Source organism: Callospermophilus lateralis, unplaced genomic scaffold, assembly GCF_048772815.1.
Source record: "Callospermophilus lateralis isolate mCalLat2 unplaced genomic scaffold, mCalLat2.hap1 Scaffold_7235, whole genome shotgun sequence".
NCBI classification, from domain to species: Eukaryota; Metazoa; Chordata; class Mammalia; order Rodentia; family Sciuridae; genus Callospermophilus; species Callospermophilus lateralis.
In genome coordinates this window covers 19,762-29,848 of record NW_027515300.1, presented here as the reverse complement: position 1 = coordinate 29,848, position 10,087 = coordinate 19,762, and the positions used below count along the sequence as shown (strand labels likewise).

General features: G+C 34.0%; 1 pseudogene; it reads left to right on the top strand.

Annotated features, from left to right (window-relative positions):
• Positions 1-9,276: 9,276 nt before the first annotated feature.
• On the top strand, positions 9,277-9,714 carry LOC143640899 (guided entry of tail-anchored proteins factor 1 pseudogene; annotated as a pseudogene).
• The last annotated feature ends 373 nt before the right edge of the window (positions 9,715-10,087 follow it).

Below are 10,087 nucleotides of genomic sequence, written 5' to 3'. Positions count from 1 at the left end.
CAGCCACAACTAATTAAAAAAACTTAATGAGGAATGGAGAGAGTGAAAGACATGAGGAATGTTTTAAAAATTCCTCAAGAAAAGAAAGGCCTGTGATCCAGATTTTTAAAACTTTTTTTTTAATTGTCAGATTAAAATGCCTTGAGGTCTGCTGAAAGCATTTGACTAGCATATCATAGGGTTAATGCAGAGCAGAGCAATGCTCTGAACCCACAAAAATCAGAAGCAGAACAAATCACAAAGTATAAGCATTTGAACATTTCAAACAACCAAAATGATAAACCATTTTTCAACTAAGCAAAAGCCCTCTAGGGAGAGGAGCTGGAATTCTCCCAGAAAATGCCAGAAAAATCCAGATTTATTCTTGTACCTGATGCTGTGCCTGCCAGTGCAGTGCCAGAGTTCTCTGGTCCACTCTACTCTGCAAAGTAGCAACTGCAAGGATCTACACTATGCAGGACAGAGCCAGTTCAACCTCTATTACTTTTTCTTACATAGTTCCTATGAAACACATTTGTAATGAAATGGCATAAGTTGCAAGTTCCTATTATGTGCACTCACCTCATCTCACCTGTCAATATTCTAGCGCTAATCTGAGGTTTCACAAGAACTTGCACTTACTCAAAGAATATACAAAACAGCAGTCTACATTTAGATTCACAAAAGTCAAAACATGCTTCTTATACTTTAGATGCAACAAGAGGAAAAACAATTTTAGTGGTTGGATTTGGAGAATTTTAAAGGTTCATTTTTAGAAATAGACCACTGATTACATTTGTCAATATTTATTAAAAATAACAATACAATTTCTAAGTTGTCAATATAAGTTTAAAATATCTGCTGCACTTTCAAGTACTCCCCACCACTACTGTGCTGCAGGTCTGCAATTTCAAAAGAGTGAGCATCCTGAGCAACGTTCCAGGAGCAGGATTCACGTCCACATTATCTGAGGTCCCTCCATCCCACATCCAATATCTCACTCGATGCAGAGGTCTCTTGGTGCACATCCTCCCCACCTTTTCTCTCCTCTCTGATGTGGGACGAAGGTGGAACTTGCAGACACATCCACTCATCTGCCATTTTGCACTCCTTGCCCCACACACCTGCAGAGCCCCACGTCCAGGCTGCTCTGGTGGTAATTCAGGGAAGTGCAGGCAGGGACAGTAAATCTTAAACCTGGCTGGCTTCTAGCAATGCTAGGGAGGGAGAGGTACACACCCACTTTTCTGGCTAGTTTATCCTATGTTTCCCACTCTCAAGAAAATAACGTTTCCATATATTTCAGTCTAAAGAGGCCAAGTATGATGAGTGATGCTTGCTCAATAACTGACATTTATAGAATACTTCATCCAACAATAGCACAATTGACATTCTTCTCAAGCTCACATAGAACTCCAACCAAGATGGATCGCATGCTAGGATATAAAACACAACTGAACAAATTAAAAGAATAATTATCACACAAAACACATTCTTGGACAACAACAAAGTAGAAAACTATATCAGAAGAATACACCAAAATTCCCAAAATATTGAAGATCAAACCATAGACTTCAAAATAACACATAAGCCAAAGTCTCAAGAGAAATTAGAAAGCATTTTGAAAATTAAAACTTTTGGTCAAAATTTGAGGGATGTAGAGAAAACAGTACTTAGAAGTAAGAGTTTAGCACTGGAAAAATATAACACTAATAATTTAAGCATCCACCTTAAGAAAATAGAGAAAGAGCCTAAATAAAGCAGAAAAAAAGAAACAAAAATTAGAACAAGAATCAATGAAAATTTTAAAGAGAAAGCAATATCAAAAGGTAAACAAAATTAAAAGTTTATTTTTTGAAAAGACCAATAAAATTGATAAAACCCAAGCCAAGGTAACTGAAAGAGAAGGGAAAACAGCAAAGAGAGAAGAAAAAATAGGTAGAGGAGAAGGAAAGATAAGAGGAGAGAAAACAGACATAAAATATTTTAAAAACTAATGTCAGAAATAAAAGAAGTTCATCACCACTGATGTCATGGACATTTAAAAGTTATCAAAAATATTATAAATTTATGTATGCTTATGAATTTTAAAATGCGCTGATTCCTTGAAAGACACAAAATACCAAAATGCAGTGTCTTCATATATTCATGAATCTATGTGACAGAAAAACACAAACTGGGTGGATTGATGTTATTTTGAATTGACCAGAAACTTATTTCTCATTTTATTGGAGGATGAGTGGGTTCAAAATCAATGCAAGCCATCAGCAGTTTTGGTGTCTGATGAGGATCCATTTCCTGAAATATGGATGAATGTGTTCTCACATGGCAGAAGGGGTGAGGATCCCTGTAGCTTCTCTTATCAATGCACTAATTCCACTCATGAGGTTCCACCCTCAGAAATTAACTGCCTTTCAAAGTCCCTACCTCTTATATTATCACATAGGAGACAATGTTTCAACTAATATATTTTAAAGGGAAACTAACTCAGTCTACAGCATTCACAAAAGCAGAAATAGATAATGTTAAGTAGGTTTGGTTTACATCTAAAAAAAAGGGTGAATAATCAATAGCCTTCCAATGAAAAAAACACCAGGTGCAGATAATTTCACTGTTAAATTATACCAAAATTTAAGGAAGGAATGGTGACAATGACTTATAATCTCTTCCAGAAAATGAAAGAACATAGAACATTTCCCAAATTATTCCATGGGGCTTAAATACCAAAACAAGATAAAGGCAAAAATGGAAAAAATACATGCTGACCAATATCTTTCAGGAACATAAGATTTTTTTTTAAATCTTCAAAAAAGTATTGGCAAACAGATTCTAGCAATACATAATAACAATTCTACACCAAGACCAAGTCATATTTACTCCAGGTGTGCAAGACTAGCTTAACATTCAAAATATTGTTAAAGTAATTAACTCATCAATCAGACTAAATAAGAAAAATCATTTGATCATATAAAAAGGTCCAGAAAATGCATCTGACAGGCTTCAATGCTCATTCATGACTAAACTTTCAGTAAACTAGGAATACAATCAAAATTCCTCAATATGATTTAAAAATCTATCAAAAAAATAAGAAACCCAATAGTAATGTAATACATAATGTGAACAACTGAATGATTGCTCCAAAGATGAGGAGGATGGCATGAATACCCCATGTTACTGTTCCTGGATTCTTAGCTAATGCAGTAAAACAACAAAAATTAAAAAAAAATGTATGCAAATTTGGAATAAAGAAATTAAATGCTTTTATTCACAGATGACTTGATTTTTTATGTAGAAAATCTCAAAGATTCAACGAGAAAAACTTCTATAATTACAAAATGATTATGCAATGTTCCATGATATAAAGTTACTATACAAAGTCAACTATTTTCCTATATACCTTCAATGAACAATGGGAATTTGAAATTAAAAACACAATATTATTTGCATTAGCATCAAGAAAATGAATACTTTGATATAATCTGTTAAACTATGGTCAGAGTCTATATGAGGAAAATTAAAAAAAATTGATTGAAAAAAATCAAAGAAGATTTGAACAAATGAAAAGGTGTTTCATGCTCATAGATGAGAAAAACCAATGTTGTCAAGAGGTCATTTCTCTTCAAAATGATCTATACATTCAATACAATTCAGTGAAGACACCAAAAAATTTATTTTGTGGAAGTTAACAAACTTATTCTAAAGTTCTTATAGAAAGGCTTAAGACCCATGTAGTCAACAATATTGGAGAAGAAGAAAAAACTTGTATGACTTGCAAATTGATCCATGGAACAAAACAGAGAATCCAAAAATGAAAGCACATAAACACAGTTAACTGTTCTTTTACAAAAAAGCAAAGGCAATTCAATGCAGGAAAGATAATTTCTCCACACCAAGTAAAATCTTTGTATATTTATATGTTGAAAATGAAGGAAGAGGAAAAGGAGAGATGAAAAAGCAGCAGCAGCAGCAAAAAAAAAAAAAAAAAAAAAAAAAAAAAAGAAAAAGAAAAAATTAATCTAGATGTGATCTGTGCTATTCAGTTTTTCATTGCTGATACTAAAGTACCTGACACAAATTGGAAGAGAAAAGATTAATTTTGGCTCACAGTTTCAGAGGATGAAGTCCTTGGCTGGATGGTTCCATTTCTTGGACCTGAGGTGATGCAGAATATTATGGTGGAAGCATTTAGTGGAAAAAAAAGCTTTTCAGTTCAGGGCAGCCAGGGAGCAAAGAAAGAGAGGCAAAGAAACAGGCAATGGAGAAAATAATCTCCAGGTTATTTCACAAGAGACCTACTAGCTCCAACTAGGTCCTGCCTCCCAGAAGTCTATTCAGCTACCAATAAATTAATCCTTTGATGAGGTTAGAGAACTTAGGATCCAATAATTTCCTAAAATCCCCATCTGTGCAACTTGATGCACTGGGGACCATGCTTTCAGCACATGAGCCCTTTGAGATCCAAAACCATAACAATAGATCTAAACCATAACACTAAAACAATCCTTACTCCTTTCAATAAATATTTATTTAACCTGCATCTTAGATGTAATTTTTATTAACATTATTAACATTATTTTAAATTGGGAACTCATAATTATAAATATTTATGGGGTAACATGATTTTTTATATATGTATACAATATGGAATTATTAAGAGGTCAAGCTTATTAACACATGTATCTAGTCTTTCAGTGATCTGATATTTTTCTGGTAAAACATGTTAAACTTACTTTTCATTATTTTGAAATATATAATAAGGTTCTCATTAATTTTTTTCTGCATATGTTATCCAGTTTTCTCAAAACCACTTGTTAAAAGGCTGTCTTTTCTCCAATGTATGTTTCTGATATCTTGTCAAGGATCAGATGACTGTACATGTCGGGATTTATCTCTGTGTCTTCTATGGTATTCCACTGAGGACATATCTGTTTTAATGCCGGTGTCTTGTAACAATCATTTTACTCTCTACTTCTGTGAGTTAAACTTCAAAACCTAAATTTTAATATAAGACATTTATAAAATAACATTACAAAGTGTCTAGATGACCTTGAATTTCACAGTGGATATTAAAATTCAATAGCAAAATATAATCCATGAAAAAAATACTAGTAAATTGTAAGTTTGATAAAATGAAAACCTTTAAGAACCTGAAAGGCTGAGGTGGTAGGAATATATGAGTCCAGTAGTTTAAGACAAGCCTGGGCAATATAGTGAGATACCATCACAAATAATGCATGAATCAATCAATCAATCAATAACGAATACTCTGGAAAAAATGTTGAATGAATAAAGAAACAAATCATAGACTGGGAAAATATATTTACACAACAAATATCTTCTTAAAACCTGCATCCAAAGTATAAAAGTAACTCCAAAAATACAATAATAAGGAAAAAACACAATTAGTAAATAGATTTTAAAAAACCTGAAAACCCATTTTACCAAAGAAAATCTACACATGGAACAAAAGCTTATTGAAAACTACATAATACCATGTGTAATTAGGAATTTTCAACATGACACTACTATGCCACAATTGAAATGGCTATTTTTTTTTGAAAAATGACAATATCAAATACAAGTGAGAATATGAAGTAAAAGGAACTTTCATGGGTGTTGGTCAGAATGAAAAGTGGTACATTCACTTTGGAAGACCACTCTGAAGTTTCTTGCAAAGACATAGTTTTACTTTACAATCCAGCAATTTCATGCCTAAGTATTTGTCTTAATAAGTCAAAAATTTATGTTCAACAAAAGCCTGCACATGAATATTTATGGAAGATTTGTTGATAATCAGAAAATGGGAAGCAACCCAGGAGTCTTTGTCCTGGTTAATAGATGAACACACAGTACTTCATGCATACATCAGAATATTACTCAGCAATGAAAATAAATGAGGTATGAATCCATAAAAAGACATGGAGGTATTATAAATGTATACTAGTAAATGAAAGATGGTAATCTAAAAATGCTATATACTAGAAAATTTAAACTATACAACATTTTGGAAAAGGTAAATTTATACAGAGAGTTAGAAAACTCAATAGTTACCAGGAATTTAGGACGAAAGAGGGGAAGGATAAATAGGTGAATCGTAGGGGATTTTAGGGTGGTGAATGCATTCTATCATTATGCATTCAATCAGAAGCCGCAAAACTGTGTAACTCAGAGTGAAACAATATAAGTTATGGAATACAGCTAATAATGTAGTGCCAATTTGGGGTCATTAATTGCAGCAAATGTGTCCCAGTAATGCAAGATGAAAATCACAGGGGAAAGTATGTGATGTAATAGAGAGGTAGGTATAGTGTGGATATGTGTTACTGCATGTATTATCTGTCTAATTAGTTTGTATTGATAAAATTTCCACCTTAACAGCAGAAAATAAAAACAAACAAGAAATTAATGAAGTCAGAGAAAAAAGAACTATCAGCACAGAAATCAATTAAGTAAAACACTTCTAAAATCTATAAAAACAAAAGCTGTCTCTAGAACAAATAAAATAACCTTGATAAATCTTTAGAAGAATGACAAGTAAATTTAACAATAGACAACAAATTACCAATATTAGGAATGTGAGACATTATATCACTAAATATTCTATGGATATTAAATGAAAAGTCAACTTGTCCTGCTGGCACATTCTTGTAATCCCCGTGGCTCAGGAGATTAAGACAGAAGAATTATAAGTTTGAGTCCAGCCTCAACAACTTAATAAAACCCTAAGCAACTTACTGAGACCCTGTTTCAAAATTAAAAAAAAAAAATGAAAAGAGATAGGGATGTGGGTTCACTGGTTAAGCACTTCTGGGTTCAATACCAAGTGTAAAGGAACACTTGTGGAGGAATACCTGTAAGGAGGTGCACAAAGAACAGACACAGACACACAAGTACAAGCAAACAGGAGGAGTGGAGAGGAGCAAAATGAAGTGATGATGAAGAAGTACAGAAGTGAAAGGACCACTCTTCCCTGCCTGGGAGTTTTTAACTCAAAGAATATATACTTCCTGTTACTATGACTATATTCTAATCAGTATTTCCTTAACCCAAGTGCTAGCAAACTGAGATAAGATCCCCTTAATACAAACACAGAGCAATTTCTCTCCAAGGACATTGTTAAGGAGACCGAATAGTGACTGCTTAGTTGTCTAATTACCTCACAGGGAGGAGGCTGGGTATGCCTACTGTGGGAATCAGGGCACCAGTTATCACCCCTGGGAATTTGCTCACCAGGGGAAATGCTTCCATGTCTATTTCCATGGACAGAATATCTACAAACAAGCACTCAACCACATTCCCCTCAAAAAAAGAATCAGAAAATATTATGAATTACTTTATGCCAATAAATTTGAGAACTATTATAAAATGAATAAATTCTTACAAAGTTCAAAATAAACCAAAACTTACTCAAGAAGAAATAGATTTGGTCAATTGTCTTGTATCTATAAAAGAAATAGAAATTTTAGTTAAAAACCCTTGTACCAATACCAATCCAATCTCAAGTGGCAACAATGTTGAATTCCAATTACAAAAGGAAGAAGTAATAAAATTTTACACAAAACTATAAAGAAAGATGAAGTGCTTTTCAACTCACTTAATGGGTCCAGTATTATTTTCATGAAAAAAAAAACAACCAGGAATGAGCATTGCAAGAGAATATTATTACAAACTAAGATCACTAATTCCCTAATGACTCCCCCCAACACTCCCACCCCAACCCCCCACACAATGATCTTGGATGCAAAAATTCTAAGCAAAACTTGGCAAAAAAAATTCAACAATATACGGAATAGGTTAATATATCATACCAAAGTTTTTCATAGAGATGCAAAGTTGATTTAACATTCCAAAATTGATCAATGCAATTCCATATCAATAATATAAAATGACATATATATGTAATATGCATATACATATACACATATATATTTATAAAATCAATAAGTGTAGAAAAGTATTTCCTAGTAACCCAATATCAACTTCTGTTTAAAATTTTAGCAAACTAGGAATAGAAAATAAGTGCCTCAATCTGACACAGGGAATCTATTAAAAACTTATCAGAAACACAATACTTAATGACAATAAACTGAATACTTACCCGAATCCTCAGAAACAAACAGGGTTTTGTACATATCATTTCTTTCGGTTTGCTACTAAAGAGTCTGTCGATGTACTCAGTTAAGGGGGGAAAAACACTAAAAATCATACTAATGAAAAATTAAAAAATAAATTAACTTTATTTGAAGAAAACATGAACATTTAAAGTAAAAATCACTGAATATTTTAAAAATGTCTGGAAGTAATAGTAAAATTGCAGGATTCAAGATCAACATACAAATAAAAATCAATTGTACATATGGTAGAAGTGAATGTTCATAAATAGAGATTAAAAAAAAAAAGATACCATTTTGTTCTGGGTATATAGCTCGGAAAACACTCTCAACTGAATTTTTTCCAAATTGGAGAGTCTTTATTTAGCTAGCTGGCAACTGCTCCGTGATGGACCCAAACTGTTTCTGCCAGGAACAGTACAGGGTACAAGTTCTATGAGGTTTATTAGGGGAAAAACAACATCCTCAAAAATGTAGATGCAAGCAAGCAAGGAGGACACAGAAGCTAAAGTTAACAATCAGCCACCCAATGCATATAACCACATCCTTGTTCCAAACACATGCGGTACAAAAATAAACAACTTTTACAAGAAATAAGTTATATAACTAGGGTTACATTTTGGAACTTCCAAATGGAGTCACTTAGGCAAGGTTTTGTTTTGTTTTGTTTTTAAGTTGTCAATGGACTTTATTTATATGGGGTGCTGAGAATTGAACCCAGTGTCTTAAAAATGCTAGGTAAGCGCTGTACCACCTAGCCACAACTCCAGCCAAAGGCTAAATTCTTTTAAGTACAGTCAGGATAACTTAACATTATTTACCCTATTATCTAATCTTGTCTTATCTATTAATATCCTCCATTTTATAGGGTGCTTATTGGGCTGATACATAATCTAAGTTGGGCTATAACAATTAAAGAAAGCATCAAAAATATAATGTGTGTAGGAATAAATTTTACAAACCTCATTCAAGGAAGCAGGGCTAGTGGGACTCACTGCGCAGTTGCGGGTGCGCCTACTGATGAGGTCCCCTTGGAGCTTCTGTTAGAGGTGCCTGGGCTGCAGGGAGTATCTGGGAAGAATGGAAGAACTTGACCAAGTCCCACAGCTGGACGTGGCTGCTGGTCCTCTGCTTCCTGTTTGGATGCAATATCCTTCTGATCCTCCTTCTGACCTTGTCCTCCTTCATGTCCAGAGTGCTGCAGAATGATGCAGAGCCAGAGACACACATGAGGGCAGAGATCCAGGATATGAAGCAAGAGTTCTCCATGGTCAACAAGATGTATGAGTTTGTCAGATATGCCAGGCTGGAATGGAAGATCAACAAGATGGTGGACCAGCTCAAGACTTATGTGAAAGCAGGGACTGCTCAACTAGCCAAGATAAAATGATTTTTAAGTGTTGCTTTCTGTACATTGCAAGCTACCTTGATGATGTCACTCATTTGGAAGTATTATTCTGCCCCTGTGACTGTTGTGCTGAGGAAATGGATAACCCCACTAGACCTCCTGGTAGCCTTCCCTGCTAGAACAGCAGGTGGTGTTAGAATTACTAGTTGGATTTTTGTCTGTAACAAGTTGTGGTGACCCCTTGTACTTTACCCTTTCAGTCGAAAAGACAGATGAATACCACTGTGGGATTTTTTTGTTGTTGTTAAACTGGGGGTTGAATTCAAAGGTTCTTTACCACCTAACCCCAGCCACAGTCCTTTTTATTTTTAATTTTGAGACAGGTTCTTGGTAAGTTGCCCAGCCTGACCTCAAGCTTACCATCCTCATACCTCTTCCTCCTGAGTTTTTGAGTTACACTTGTGCCCCACCACACCTATCCCAGCTATTATGATTTCTAAAATGATTCTCTTATTAGGTTAAAAGTCTGATTGATGCTTAAAAATACAAAACAAACGAAAAAAAAAACACCAAAGTACATAAGGTAGTTTTGTATTGAATATGTTCTTGGGATTTATGTGAGATTCTTGTAAGAATCCCAGTATTCTAC